Source organism: Trichosurus vulpecula, chromosome 5, assembly GCF_011100635.1.
Source record: "Trichosurus vulpecula isolate mTriVul1 chromosome 5, mTriVul1.pri, whole genome shotgun sequence".
NCBI classification, from domain to species: Eukaryota; Metazoa; Chordata; class Mammalia; order Diprotodontia; family Phalangeridae; genus Trichosurus; species Trichosurus vulpecula.
The window spans coordinates 52,779,281-52,794,801 of record NC_050577.1 but is presented as its reverse complement, the minus strand read 5'-3'; the positions used below and the strand labels follow the sequence as shown (position 1 = coordinate 52,794,801).

The 15,521-nt window shown below is 41.4% G+C and overlaps 1 protein-coding gene across 1 annotated transcript in view; it reads right to left on the bottom strand.

The window, feature by feature from the left end:
- STEAP4 (STEAP4 metalloreductase) overlaps positions 1-15,139 on the bottom strand; it is a 38,716-nt gene extending 23,577 nt beyond the window's left edge. Inside the window, exon 1 of the mRNA XM_036761584.1 lies at positions 14,978-15,139. The gene's annotated coding sequence lies outside the window, so the exon portion shown is untranslated. The remainder of the gene's footprint in view (positions 1-14,977) is intronic.
- Between the last annotated feature and the right edge of the window lie 382 nt (positions 15,140-15,521).

Sequence of the window (15,521 nt, the reverse complement as noted above, 5' to 3'; positions counted from 1 at the left end):
TTTTAAAGGATGGTTAGTGAACACTCAGAAAAGGAGGCAGTGAATACAAAGCATCAATCAAGACTTAACTAACTTTCCTTTCTGACAGGGTTATTAAATTGTAGATATGGGGAATGCTACAGAAATAGTTTACCTAGATATGAACAGGTCATCTGACAGTCTTTCATATGGTTCCTGTGGAAAGGATGGAGAGATATGGGCTAATGCAGTTGAGTAGATTTGGAACTGGATGAATGGCTGGATCCAAAGATTAGGCAGGCATTCATGGGTTGATTTGAAAAGGAGTTCTCTAGTAGGATACACCAAGGATGTTGGCTTGGCACTATGCCATGTAACTTTTTAAAAATCAGTTTTACATGGCATTTTAGAAATTATGAATGATTCTCATCACACCATATCAACATATAGTTGGCAAACATTTGCCAGTGACACAAAGCTAGAAGGAAGAGCTAACTCACTGGAAGGCTGAGCCATGAATAACTCAAAGGCAAGCTAGGATATTGGGTTGAATCTCATAAGATGAAATCTAGTAGTGATAAAGTCTTATACTTGGGCTTCAAAAATTCACTTCAAATACAAAATGGGGAAGTAATGGTTCAGGGGTGGTTTGTCTGAAAACTTTCTGCAGGTGTTAGTGGACTCTCCAGTTCAAGCTCAATGAGTCAGTGTCATATGGCAGCTTAAAATAAAAAAGGCAAAGAAATCTTAGCCTTCCTTCCTTCCCTCCTTCCCTTCCTTCCTTCTTTCTCTCCTTCCCTCTCTTTCCTTCCTTTCTTCTTCTCTCCCTCCTTTCCTTCCTTCCTCCCTCCCTCTCTCCTTGACTCCCTCCCTTCCTTTCTCTCCTTCCCTCTCTTTCCTTCCTTTCTTCCTCCTTCCCTCTCTACCTTCTTTCCTTCCCTCTTTTCCTTTCTTCTTCCCTCCCACCTTTCTTTCCTTCCTCCCTTCTTCCCTCCCTCCTTCCTTCCTTCCTTCCTTAGTCAGCCAGTATGGTGAACAGCCTGAAGATCATGCCATAGCAGTAGTAGTTGAAGGAACTGAGGCTTCTCCAGGAGGCAGTGGTTTCCCTCTCCTAGATTTCTTCAAGCAAAAGCTGGGTGAACCCTTGTTGGGTGTTCTGTAGTGAGGATTTTTATTCAGATATGATTTCAGCTAGATGGACTGAAGTTCCTACAGCTCTGAGATTCTGTGGGACCAAGAAAAGTTAATGACTTGTCTGAGGCATAAGTAGTAAATGGAAGAGGGAGGAGTCAAACTCCGATCTTCAGCTCCAGAGCAGGTATTTTATCCATGTAACTCCACCACTGTGCTTGTCTTTTCATATCTCTTATGGTGATATGGCCTCCCTCTCTGCTTTAGAATTCAGCTCTCAATTATGGAATGTTAGTTCCTACCACTACTTGATTGTCTCAGGTTCCTCCCCAAAACAAAATACATAAATCCCATGATTTTATTAGCCTCTTTCTAGGGAGCAAGGATACAAATAAAACCTTCAAATGCTAAAATGGGACAGAATTGTTCACTTCAATCTGATATTTGTAAAAAAGAAAAAAAAGTGTTCTTTATCCTTCTTTATGTTTTATTATTCCTTCTGGGGCAGCTAGGTAGCACAATAGATATAGCACCAGGTCTGGAGTCAGGAAGACCTAAGTTCAAAAGTGGCCTCAGACACTTAATAGCTGTGTGACTCTGGGCCAGTCACTTACCCATTTGCCTCAGTTTCCTCATCTGTAAAATGAGATGGAAAAGAAGATGGCAAAACACTCCAGTATCTTTGCCCGAAAATCCCCAAATGGGGTCATGAAGAGTTGGATATGTCTGAAACAACTGAACAACAGAAATTCCCTTTGAATCTGGACTGCAAAGCCCTTGATGCCTTCCTAGCCCATTGTAATGTGCACATGCCGTCAATCAAATGTTTCCTTTTATCATAAGGAAAGAGGGCAGATGAAAGTTCTGTATTGATGTCATGCCTCTTAAAATTCCAGGCACTTGTCTTTATGACAACCCATTTAAGTGACAGTGGGAAAAGCAGGAAAAAAAAGAAACTCATTGTTTTTTAAACTGGAACATATGGATCTTTGCAATTCATTAAGGGCTCCCTCTTGTATTCAATGAATTTCTTGCTCTCCTAGGCAGTACAAAATTTGGGAAGTTCAAGCACAAGACCTTTACTGATAGGCCCAAATGAATGTTAAGAGACCTGACTTCAGACACGCCCAGTGATAACAGTTTACAACAGAAAATTAAAACGTCCCAATTAAAGAATATGCTGATAAGTCCCTTTGTTTGGGGCCAAATCTACTTTTACCCCGAAATCAATAAATGTGTATTAAATGCCTGTTGTGTACCAGGCACTGTGCTAAGGGATAGGGATGCAAAAAGAGGCAAAAGAATGTCTCTGCCTTCAAGAAGCCCACATTCTAATGATGGCAGACAACCTGCAAACAAATATATACAAAGCAAACTACACACAGGATAAATAGGAAATAGCAGAGAGAAGGCACTGGAATTAAGAGGGTTGGGTTCCTGTAGAAGGTGGGATTTTAGGTGGGACTTAAAAAAGGGAGCCAGGGAGGTCACCCATGCCATATGCATGATTAAAAAGTAGTCAGATTCATTATGTCCATGTGACCTTTTGTTCAAAAATCTTAATGGGCAAAGGCAACTTCAGCTTAGTGAAGTTAATGCATAATTTTCTAATTTTTTCTGAGATGCCTCACTTTAAGAAAATCCAATGTACAAAAAAATCCTGACTTATATATAGGCTAAATTAGACTCAGACTATATTATTTTTTAAAAAAATAGTTTACTTTAGAAGAGACACTTACATCAGGGTTTCTTAAATAAAAGCTTCCTTAATGCATTTGGGTACTGTTTGCAGATCATTTATTCCTTTTGAAGATCAAGCAGAAACAAGGTTAAAACATTTCTGAAATGATAATGTAAGCCAATGGGAGAAAATAATTTTGATTATGCAGTTTCTTAGGAACACATGTACTTTATAGGAGGAGTTATACAGGTGCACAGGGAGATGGGAGATGGGGAAGTTGGGGCAAGGAGAGATTAAAATCTTGCCCAAGGTCATATACCACATTCTCTTTTCCAGACTTGTGCTAACCATGAATTTATACTGCCTTTCATTCTATTTAGGTTAAATAATTTAGAACAAGTCAGTAGTAAAAATACAGTATGATCCTGGTCTCCAGTCTCCTGACTTTTTTTTTTTAAAGAAAAAAGAATCACCAAGGTTACCAATGACCATAAGACAGGAAATCCATCTATGGATGGTCCATTTAACCAACTCAACGAACTTATGAGAACCTGATGGCTAAGCAGCCACTTAGTTATATCAGCTGTTCTGGTAACCCAAATTATGTCTATCACGTGGGAACCTAATTGATTGGTAATTTATTGTTAAGAAAGAAAATGAAAGAACATAAGGATATAAGACAATTTACTGAAGCCATATAGACAAAGTTAGACATATCCTTCAAGTGCCAGAAAGGCCCGGGGTAAAGACTTTAAAGTGACTTGTTGGTAATTGAACTACCTATGGTACTCACTGGGCAGCTAGGTGGCTTAGTGGATACAGTGCCAGGCCTAGAGTCAGGAAGATTCATCTTTTCTGAGTTCAAATCTGGCCTCAGACACTTACTAGCTGTGTGACCCTAGACAAACTACTTAACCTTGTTTGCCTCAGTTTCCTCACTTGTAAAATGAGCTGGAGAAGGAAATGGCAAAATAACATGACTGAAAAATTGACAGAACAATAAAAATGGTACTCAATGCAATTGGAGACTTTCTATTAATACTTTTCATTCCTCTTCCTTATAAGGATGTAAGTGTAGATCACAGTAATATAGGCTTCTTGTTGGCCATATTATTCACACTTTAACTGATTCATGATTTATTTGTGGCGTATCCCTTGAAATATAATATTCCTAGTTTCCCTTCAGATCTTGTGAATGCATGTTGCCACAGTTATTTAGATCTCAGCTACATTTGCTGAGATAAATTAAGACTGTCTTGTGATTCACTGACCAAGCTTTTATCATATAATTTCATTTATTTGCGGTCTAGGCTGGTTGGTTCAGTTAGCTGGAGCATAATGTTAATGAGGGGGATGGTCATGGATCCTATCTCTATATGCCTCAATTATCTTTGCATTGAGGGGGGAAAATCCATTAATCACAGACTGAATTCCTTATCCCAACCAAACATCTCACAGTCATAGGGGCATTGTTATCTAAATGGATAAGGTGAGGCTATGCACAGTTTGCCCTCAGTCCATCACTAAACAGCAAAGAGCATACCTTCCTGGTGGTAACTTAGTCTTGTCATCTGAGGATATGGACAACACCTTCACTGGCAAGTTGGCAAAAAGCCTTAATGACCTCATTAGTGTTTATTGTACATTTCCTGATTGTGTTTTTCCTCCCCAGAAACTATGAGTCAAAGCTATTAAGTAAGGAATTACAGGATCTGGAAAAGACCACCCAGTCCAATCCTTTAATTATGAGGATGAGGAAACTGGGTCTCAGATCTGCTGAAGATCACATGGGTAGCAAGCAGCAAAGATAAGAACTGAGGCAAAAGGCCAAATCCAGGACTTTCCCCATTATACCATGGTGCTTCCATTTGGCATCATTTTATTTAAAACTTTCAGTTTGGACCCAGTTTTTAGCTAAAAATCCTCATAGTCTAAGCTGTAAACAGTCATTGAAAATGAAATTAATTTAAAACTGATAGTTATATTTCTATGTGCTAGACAAACAGAGATTGGAATTGATTCTCCTCCCTCCCCATTGAGGAAACCGGGCATACCTCCATGCAGTGAGGCTGTGCCCTTAGCTTCACCCTTGGGGAGAGAGAGGGCTGCTGTGTTGAGCCGCTCATTCGGCAAATATGTTTTGTAAACTCAGTTCCAGATCCATAATTGGAAGCCAGGTAGTGTGGGCAGGAGCTGACAAGGGCGTTCCCTTCATTTCCGTCCTTTTAAAGGCATGTGTATTGGTCTCCCTTGGCAGGTCTCTGCCTGTAAACATTCTGAATGCGTGGAAGGCATGACCTATAGGGTGCTTTGGTTGGCAACTGGGTGGTTCTGCAGCTATCAATAAGCATCAGTGGAGCCAAGAAAACACTAAGAAGATAGTTTGAATCTCTTCTTGGTGTGACTCGGTAGGCCACAACTGTTACATCCCTTCAGGATCAATCAACTACTCAATTCTTAAGCATTTATTAAGCACCAGGCACTGTGCTAGATATGAAAATATAAAAATGAGAGGGGCCCTGCCCTTATGAACATTACATGCCACAAATAGGCTTTACCTTGAGAGGACTGCTCTGGGATGTATTAGCTAAGGCTGGCACCTAGTGCAGAATCGGTGACCCCAAGAAACTTTCTATTAAAAGTGGCCCAGAGGTTAGATGGCTTTTGGAGAACTGGAGGGGAGCAGAATGCTTTTTCCAGCACTTGGCACAGTGCCTACCATCTGGTAGGTGCTTAGTAAATGCTTGTTGCCTTTATCACTAAACTCTCTACCAACCCTTACAGCTAATGCTTTCTCCTGTCCATCCCCACACCCAGACTTTGCTGCTCTCTCCCAACTCCTAGTGAGGAAAAAAGAATAAGGAAATGAGTTATGTATATAGTACCTACTATGTGCCATGTACTGTGCAAATATTATCATCTGATTGATCCTCACAGCAGCCCTGGGAGGTAAGTAATATTATTATCCTCATTTTTCTGTTGAGGAACTGCAGCAAACAGATTAACTGACTTGCTCAGGGACGTACAGTTAGTAAGTGTGTGAGGTCACATTTGAACTCAGATCTTTCTGATTCTAGGTCAGGGCTTCACCTACGATGCCACCAACTGCCTCCAAGTGGGAACCGAGGGCATCTGCAAACCACATATACAAGAGAAAAAATATCTCTAGGGGAGACCATTGTAACTGTCCACACAAGTGCTGCCTGAGAACTCCAGTGCTTTTTGGCCCCTTTGTTAAGTTTAGTCGGTTATTCTGTACGCTCCTCCTCTATGGATAGGAAAGCAGGATAAAACAAGTCTTTAACTGAAATAAGTAGCAGTAACAGGGCTTCAACCTTCAGGCCTCTGACAACTTTTCACATCACATTATGTCGATATGATTTAAAACCCAAGCAGTATCATTGCCTTGAGGAAGGGTTTTTTTTTTTCCCCTTCATTTATCCCAAATCGCTGACTTGCTGACAAACAAGACTGGTTTCTTTCCACTTGTTTGCATGGTAGTATTGCCTGCAGACACCCATTTTATATAGTACAAAGTAAACTATAGTGTTCCCCCTTCCACCTGGCTGTTATAAACATCCCAGAATACAATTGCTGAGTTGTGTCATTCTGTGGCACACACAGGCCTAGTCAATCCATATATACAGGTCATCCAGGAATTACCAGGAGTTGCCATTTACTGCATCTCTACTGGTCATCATCTCTTAAAACGTTTTCACAGAATCAACAATTTCTCTGGAAGGCTTTTTGGGCTGACACAAAATTGTTTCAGGCCCTACCAGACTTGGGCTATGAAGAGTTTTCATCTGTCAGTGAGTGACCTTTGATTTCCTCATTGTAGGAACAATCAAAATCATATCCCAACTCATAAATTGTAGTCTTACAGAAATCAGCAGGGATAAATGTAAAAAGTCTTGTACTTGGGCTCAACTGCATAATATAAGAAGGGGGAAGCATAGATAGAAAGTAAAGGATCTATGGGTTTTAGATAATGGCAAGCTCATTGTCAGTGCAAAGTAACAAAAACGTTAATATGATGTTGGATGCAGAGGGGCAGAGCTTTAAGGAAGAGTAAGGTAACAGTCCCACTGTACTTTGCCCTCTCCAGACCTCCTCCTCTGCAGTACTATGTTAAGTTGTGGGTACTGTGGTTTAAGAAAGAATTAATAGGCTGGAGAGTGTCCAGAAGAGGCCAACCAGCATGGAAAATAGCCATGAGTCCATATTGTATGCGGATCAGTTGAAAGTACTGCATGTGTGTAGCCTGGAGAAGACCTAGTGGGAGGGGACATCTTAGCGTGTCATGTGGAAGAGGCACTAACTTTGTTCTATATAGGGGGAAGTTGGAAGGAAGCCGATTTAGGCTTGACGTCAAGAAGAGCTTCCTAACAACCTGAGCTGTCCAGAAGTAGAAGGAATGGGCTACATCCATAAGTGCTGGGTTCCCTCACCTTGGAGGGTCTCCCAGATGACCACTAATAAGATACATCATAATAGGAGTTCCTTTCATATTTGGGTTGGACTAGCTGGCTAACTGAGGTTTCCACCCTACTCTCAAATTCCATTAAAAATTCAACCACATAAATAACGAATGGGGCAGATGTGGTTTAGCAGCGCGTCATGTGAAAAGACCCAGTAGAAAGGATGCTTGTCAAGGGCACAGGTGGTTTCCTTTTTGTCTTTACTTAGATGTTAGCACATAGTGACTGCTTAATAAATGTTTGTTGAACTTTTTTTAATCTGGGGCTTTCAGTTGACTGAACATTCAGTGTTGAGACAATGGTGTTGACAGACCTGTCCAAAAAGCTGATGACCAGACTTAGAGGTCATTAGCAGATGCAGTGATGCCCAGAACAGTGTTGGTAACAGTCCTACTCTACTCTCCACTGACCACAGGACTGTGTATGGTGTCCTATAATGGGGAGCCATTGATAGCTTTTGAGCAAAACTGACATGTAGACCAAACTGATTTACATATATTTATGTACTTAGTATAATTTATATCTCTATGTAGATATAGATGTCTATAAAACCAGACACACACATATGCAATAGTTCTGCTTTCTCATTGTTTGTTATTCTAAAGTATTAATTATTCCTCGCTTTTTAAATTGAAATTCAGTTTCTTCAGGCCAAAACTATACTCAGAATAACACAAGTCACACATAAAAACCATTCCAAATATCTGAGTTGGTTTAATATTCAGGGGGATTATTCAGGAATAGTTCATGCTTAATTAATTTTAAAAAACCCTCCCTGAAACTGTAGAGAACAAAATCAAACAAGTGACTTCAAGAAGGTTAGGGTCAGTGTATTTTGCTTTTCATTTCATCCCCTCCCCCCATGTCTTTGCACAGGTCCCATCCCCCTTCCCCAGTGTCTGGAATGCATTTGGTACCTTGGCGTCACAGAATCCCTAGCTTTTTTTTTTTCATAGCAAGATTTTGTTTATTATGTTTGTTTTTTACTAAAATAGAATAGCAAAAAATAGTTTTTACAAATCATTCCCCTCAGAAAACTGTGTCACACTTTCCCACAAATACCTGTGACCTTCATGGAATGAGTGGGCATAATCTTAGACTGTTATAAGAGTGTGGCCAAAGATCCTTGTTTCTCCAGCACTGGGAGGCCTCAAAGTCCTTTCTCTCTTTATATAGTCCTTGCAATGCAAACCTTTATTGCAAGAACTAGTTTTTTTGAGTCCACAGTGGGCTTTCTTTTTCTCTGGCAGTGGTCACACTCCTTGAAACTGCTTCTAGTGTCAGGTGATGGTCTCCTTGTATCAGCATCTGCCCAGAGTATCTCCCTCACTTCTTCTTCAAGCTCTTTAGTACTCTTTCTGATTATTGGAAAGGGCATCTCTTTTTGGGTGCTATGGTTGGTGGTAGATAGGAAGAGGGATGAGATAGCAACCCCCTCCTTCCTCACAAGAGTGCTTCCTTTTCAGGGGCCAGGTTTTTCTTTTACTGTTGTCTCCTACCAGACCTGCCTTAGGAATGCTTGTCAAGCTTATGTTTGCAATCACGTTATGTCAATCAGTAAATGGTATGACCTTTCCGTTTCAGCAGAAAAAGAAATGGTCACACTTTCTCAGGGGATCACTGGGTGTGAATATCTTGTTAATAGAGGAATACAATATCATCCCTGATTTATATCAACTAAAGGCACAAGGGAACAAATCCTTCCATTCACTAATAATGGATTAGAAACTGAAATTTTTGAGTAGCTCTTCTCTAGACCTTTTCTGAATCGTATAATGAAAAAAAGATAGTAGTCAAAGAGGTTTGTTTGTTTATTTTGTATAGAGGTTCCATTTTTGTTTTGCAACAGTCATCTTGAGGATGTCAACCTTATGGGGGGGTGGGGTGCCTTTTGGCTAAAAACATATGTTCATGAAATAAATTATGGTAGAGTCCATTATCTGATGAGTGTAGTTGGGTTTTTGTTGTTTTTTAATTCCCACTTGTTCCTGGTGGAACTCATTTTCTGTTTTAGCCCATTCACTCTGCTCAATGAGATTTTCCTGTAGTTGACCCTATCAGCTTATAGTATCTCTACTTGGAAAAGCTCCATGTTTGTAGAGGCAGCTAGATTTTGCCATTGGTTTGGAAATCTCCTCCTCTAGGCATGGAAAACATACAAAGCAGCAGCACGTGGTCTCTCCCTCCTGTGAGGTTTTCCTGAATCCAGGGCCACAGTTCCCACTGCATAGAGCATGGGGTCTGGCTCAAACAAGCCCCACAGTATGGCCTCCTTACAATGGTGACCAAGTGGAGCATTGAGGATAAACTGTCTGACTTGAACCAGAGCTTCAGTTTCATTTTTGAATAACAAATAGTTCATGACGTCATACCGAGCCTCAGAACTTATGGGAACACCCAAAAATACCTGGTCGCCAGCCCTGTGGTTAAACTAGACATTCTTCAGAAAGGACTTGAGCTGCCACATCTGGCACTGGCTTTTCCTTTTGTCTTCCTTTCTTCCCTCAAAGGAAAAAAAAAAGTTCTCCTTTGTGGCTTATTTAGTTTCACTTTAGATGAATTTGAATTTCACTTCACTTGCCCATTAAAAAAATCAAAGGTAGCTTTCTCTCATCAGCCCCTTGTAGGCTCCAGCTCTGGGCCCCCTTGGTAAAAACTGGACATTCTACTCCAAGGAAGTGCTCGGAGAGGAAACCCTTTCCCTGATTCCCCCTTCTAAACTAACTCCTGGGAGAGTCTCACCCTCCTTTCTCAGTTCTCTTACTTAACAAGCTAATCTTAGAAAATCTCGCACAGACGGACAAATGGAATGGAGCCTTAGTGACCCAGAAAGTGGAAAGTTGAGATTAAAAACGACTTTCCTTGCTTTAGTCTCACTTAATTTACTCACTTTAGCTGACAGCAAGAATCCTTTTGACACACTTCTGCCTGAAAATGCTAAGAATAGGCCCTCAAAGCCCTCTTGGGAAGTCTTACACACCTCTACACCTTTGCTTAAAGAGTTCCTTCCACACACACACACTCACACACATAGCCTAATTTATGCGTAACCCCAAAAGCTTGAAAGGAAGAATTGTAGCTTTCGAGACTCTTTTCACAGAGTGTTGGCCCAGATTTCACTATTGGAACCATAGTCCTGCAAGAAATTTAGAATATATTGCTAGTGTTTTGGAGGCTCACCAGCTATTGGTTTCATAAGCTGAACATCCATAATACCCCGAATTTCCCAGGTGGCCCTTCACTGTGTACACAGGTTTTCTCTCTCATCCCCATACAGCTTACTTCAGAGGATCATTTTCAAGTAGAGGCCTCTACCTGACAATTACCTCCCTGTGAGAGTGAAAATTAGAAAAAGCTGCAGCACAAACACTGAAAACATATATAGACACATATATGCTTACCCAGATAAAATTTACTTACTGGTAAAAGGGAGAGTGAGATCATGCCCAGAGTCCTAACAGAATTTTCCTTGTGGAGAAACTCTCCATATGGGGCCCAGCTGAGGAGAGCTCCTTGCTAAGAATCTAGAGTGAAAAGGCTCTGGTCCCTTTGTGTTTAGTCATAACTGTTACAATTAAAAGTTTTGAGAGACATAGTTTCTAGGTAATTTAATCATTGTATTAATAAGGCCAGGAGGTTATTAATAGGAGGTTGTCATTTTGCTGGCTGTCTTAGACCAAAGACTACTAGCTTCTTTCAAAGCACAGCACAGTTCAGGTGCTACCTCCCACATGTAGCCTTTCTTGACTCTCATTATTAGCACAGTCTTGTTTCGAAATTACTTTGTGTTGTTTTGTGCATGTTGTATTTACTTAATTATGTAGATTCCTTCCTCTCCTCCCCCCCCCCAAAAAAAAAGAATGTAGCCTACTAAAGGGCAGGAATGGTTTCATTTTTGTGTTGTATCCCCAGCACCTTTGTAAACCAGGCACATTTTAGGAACTTAATAAATGTATGCCGAATTAAATCAAATACAAGCTTCATTACCCACAGACACATCCTCAGCCTCTGAGGTAGCATAAAATAGTACACAACAGTGATTGTTTGGCAAGTGACCTCACTCTGAGCAGTATAGTCCAGGGTGTGGAAGCAGAGTGGTTCCCAAGGAAGTCTTCGTAAGATAAAGGTTATTGTACACATTATGACGATGAAGATATTACAATGGAACCCAATTGCCTCTTAGTGACCTTTCTTTCAGACTTGTATTCTTCTACTATATATATATATATAATCTATACATACATGTATTTATTAATTTTTTTGTTTATGCTGTATTTTTTTTTTAAATGAAATGATATTTGTAAAAAGTGCCTAGCACTTTCATTCTCTGTACTTGTATTTCCTGTGCCTAGAACAGGGCCTGGCACATAGTGGTGCTATATAAATGCTTATTCCTTCCTCTCTCCTCTTCTCCCTTATATGTACTTGCTGAGGTCACCTCCAATGTAAGCTCATTGTGTTTGATTCTCTGTACTTGTATTTCCTGTGCCTAGAACAGGGCCTGGCACATAGTGGTGCTATATAAATGCTTATTCCTTCCTCTCTCCTCTCCTCCCTTATATGTACTTGTTGAGGTCACCCCCAATGTAAGCTCATTGTGTTTCATTCTCTGTACTTGTATTTCCTGTGCCTAGAACAGGGCCTGGCACATAGTGGTGCTATATAAATGCTTATTCCTTCCTCTCTCCTCTCCTCCCTTACATGTACTTGTTGAGGTCACCCCCAATGTAAGCTCATTGTGTTTCATTCTCTGTACTTGTATTTCCTGTGCCTAGAACAGGGCCTGGCACATAGTGGTGCTATATAAATGCTTATTCCTTCCTCTCTCCTCTCCTCCCTTACATGTACTTGTTGAGGTCACCCCCAATGTAAGCTCATTGTGTTTCATTCTCTGTACTTGTATTTCCTGTGCCTAGAACAGGGCCTGGCACAGAGTAGGTATTAATAAATACTTGTTGATTAGTTAAGGGACAAACTTATTTTCTAACAGGGGAAGACAACAGGTAAATAAGGGGGGAGAGCAAAAGCAAGGTAGAGTCAGTAGCTTAGGATACTTCATTCTCCCAAAGGAAATACAAAGGGAAATGACCTTAAACAGCAACTGGTTAAGATTGAAGTGAAATGAAGAGCGTTTGATAATGTGAATGATGCCACACTGCCATTTGTTCTTGGAGGGGTTTATGGATTTATTTACCCAGCAGGTTTTTTTTTAAAGGATTTGTTGATACCAGTCCAGGATGGTTTTAAATATGGGCCTTTGTGAGACCAAGGAGTAGTCAGTGACCTCTCAAGGTCTCTTTTCAACTCTAAGAAACTAAAAACGATGACATTGCCTTCTAGCTGTTTTCAGGAGGGCACAAGATAGAGGCCATAGAGTGGAAAGCTCAGTTCTAGTCAGAGAAACTGAGTTTTCAAATGCCATCCTGACAGTTCCACAGCTCACCCACAGTCTAATTCTGTGATCTCGGGGAAGGTCACAATCTTCTTGGGCTTCACTTTAATCATCTGTAAAAGGAAGGGTTGAGCTTGATGGCCTCTGAGGTACCTTCCAGCTCTAGACCTAGAATATTATGAGCCTATAAATAAAAACCTCATAAATTCCTCCTTCAACTCCAGCTCACCAACCTCCCTAGCCTTCCCAAAGCAAGCTTAGGTACCACCTCCAACACAGAACCTTTATTGACTACCTCATCCTGCCAATACACACAAATCTTCCTTAGAATCTGCTTAAGTAAAGGCTGTATCTTCTTAGTAAATCTCAGTTCTTTGAGGGCAGAGACTGATTCCTTTTTTTATATCTTTAGATCTCCAGTGTGTTTTCCTTTTATTTTTTTTTTTTGTGTGTGATTTCATTGGTATGTAAGTGAGTAAACTCCCTTTTTCAAAGCCATTTGGCACCTGCTCTGCAGTATATAATTGTCTTAAGAAACTTGCCTGGGGCACTGAGACTATGAATGCCAGAACAAGGTTATAAACTGATATTTGTCAAAGATGGAACAAGAAAACAGGTTTTCCTGACCCTGAGGCTGACTCTCTCTCTCTATCCACAAGGCCAAGCTGCCTCTCACATACATGCCTTGGAGATCACAGGCTTTCAGTGATTATTGAGTGGAGTGGTGTATCTAATTCATCTGAAGAGTTCAGTTTGGTTTTAAGCAGAAATCTAGAAGGTTGCTGTCAAGCACTGAACACATGTAACTGGGAGGGAACATTCGGTGACTACCTTCCAAATTGCCGACTGTGACCCTTAGGAAAACTGTAAAAGTTGGCAACGGAGAAAGGTGCTATGCTCCATTACCTTTATGTGCCTGCCATTTCTTACACAGTCTAAATGGCATGAATCTCTCCGTCCTGTTTCCTATGGTGGGCATGCTTGCTGGGCAGGTGCACCGCCTTCTTGGGGACTGGCTTCCCACACTTCTAAATCACTGCTTTCAGGAAAACTTGGGAATTTGCAAAAGGCCATATCTCAAAAAAGTTACAGCTTCAAATAAATGTGCCATTTTATAAAATTACAACGACTGTAACAGGAAAAAATGTTCTTTCATGTGAGTGACATTTATATCACTGCCATTTAGAGGGGTTTGGAAACTCTCACATATCAAGGCTGAAGAATGGTTTTGAAAGCTAGAAGTATTCTGTGAATGATAAATGTAATACACCTCTAAGATACTCTTGGGGGAATGGGTCCCCCTTCCTCCAACAGCCATATATATATCTTATATATTTACATATAATATATAAATCCCCTATAAAATGGAAACTATTATTATGAAAATGTAATTACTCAGCCATGGAAGTATATTAAGTATATATACAGTACATTTTTACTCGCAAAGGGACTTGAGTCATATGCTTTTCTCAGAAGACAGCTCCCAATTTGCAACCCAGGGAAAATTCTATTTCTAATGTCAATGTCATTTCTGACCCTGGATTGATAGAAAACTAAAACTACTACTTTATCATACTAAAAATCTACCTTATTTCTCTGGAAAAAGTCAATCAGGTATGTAGCAAATCAATTTAAATTAAGATCAAAGATAAACTCTTCACTGGCTGCACCGGATCTTAGTTCTTGGTTGAGGTTACAGTTAAGTCATGCCCTGGGTTCTAAGACTGTTTCCTGAATCCTTGTGAGAAATCACTGCATTCCTTCCCGGATGAGATACAGGATCAGAGAACTAGATAAACTCTTCGACCATCAAGTCTAACTCCCTGCCCCGTCCCTCCCTCAGCATTTTGTAGATGAGTGAACTGGGTGAGGTGCAGAGAATTTTTCCAAGGTGACACAAGTTCGTCCCCTTGTCGTCCTCTTCCCCCCCCCCCCCCAGGTTCCCCAACTCCGAAATCCTGTTCTTTCTCATGGACCATGTCAGACTCAAGAGATAGTTGTCCCTATCTGAAAATGTGCCGCAGCTGGAAAACCAAACTACCTTTCCTGTCCAGTCCATCTCCACCTAGGGAGTAGGGAGGGCAGTGCGCATTGTGTGAACCGATTGTATGATGTGCCTGGCTGCGCACCGTTTCCAGCAGAGGCGCACAGATTCCCTGCTCAGCAACTTTGCAAATCCTTTCCTCGAAGTGCATGGAAACGGGAACTTGGGGGACTCAGGAGAAGAGGAAAATGAGTAAAGGGAAGCAGGACTGGGGTGCCAGTGAGGATGAAGGTGAGGGACGCGGGGAGAAGCGGCAGCCCAAACAGACACCGCTACAGCCATGTCCTTACCTGCGAAGAGCCTGGCTTCCAAGTTTGTAACTTTGTTGCAGCAGGTTCTGCCGCTGCCGCCGCCGCCGCAGCTGCTGCTGCTGCTGCTGTTTGCAGCTGGCTAGGCCAGCCCTAGGAGGGGAGGGTCTGGAGCGTCTGCTGCTCAGTGCTAGAACCCCGCTGCCCTCCAGCTTCTTATGGAGAGAGGGAGGGCCCGGCTCCCTTTCGCAATTGCCCCAGGGGTGAGAAGTGATGAAGAAACAATTTCCGGGAAGGCTTTCAGTGGGAAATCCCAGGCAGCTAGCCGGACCTGCCCTAGCTAGGACAAGATATGCTGCCAAGGGCAGGTGAGGCCGCTGGACTTGGGGTCTGCCACGGGGATTTTCTCCGGACCCTTGGGGAATCTGTATGTTGTAGGCTGTCAGTCAACAAGCATTTGTGGAATGTTTCTCTGTGCTAGGCACTGGAGATACAAAATGAGGTCCCAGCCCTCTAGGAACACACGTTATAAAAGAGTACGGGACCTTAGTCCTTTTACTGTGTAAATAAGAGGAATCCCAGAGGG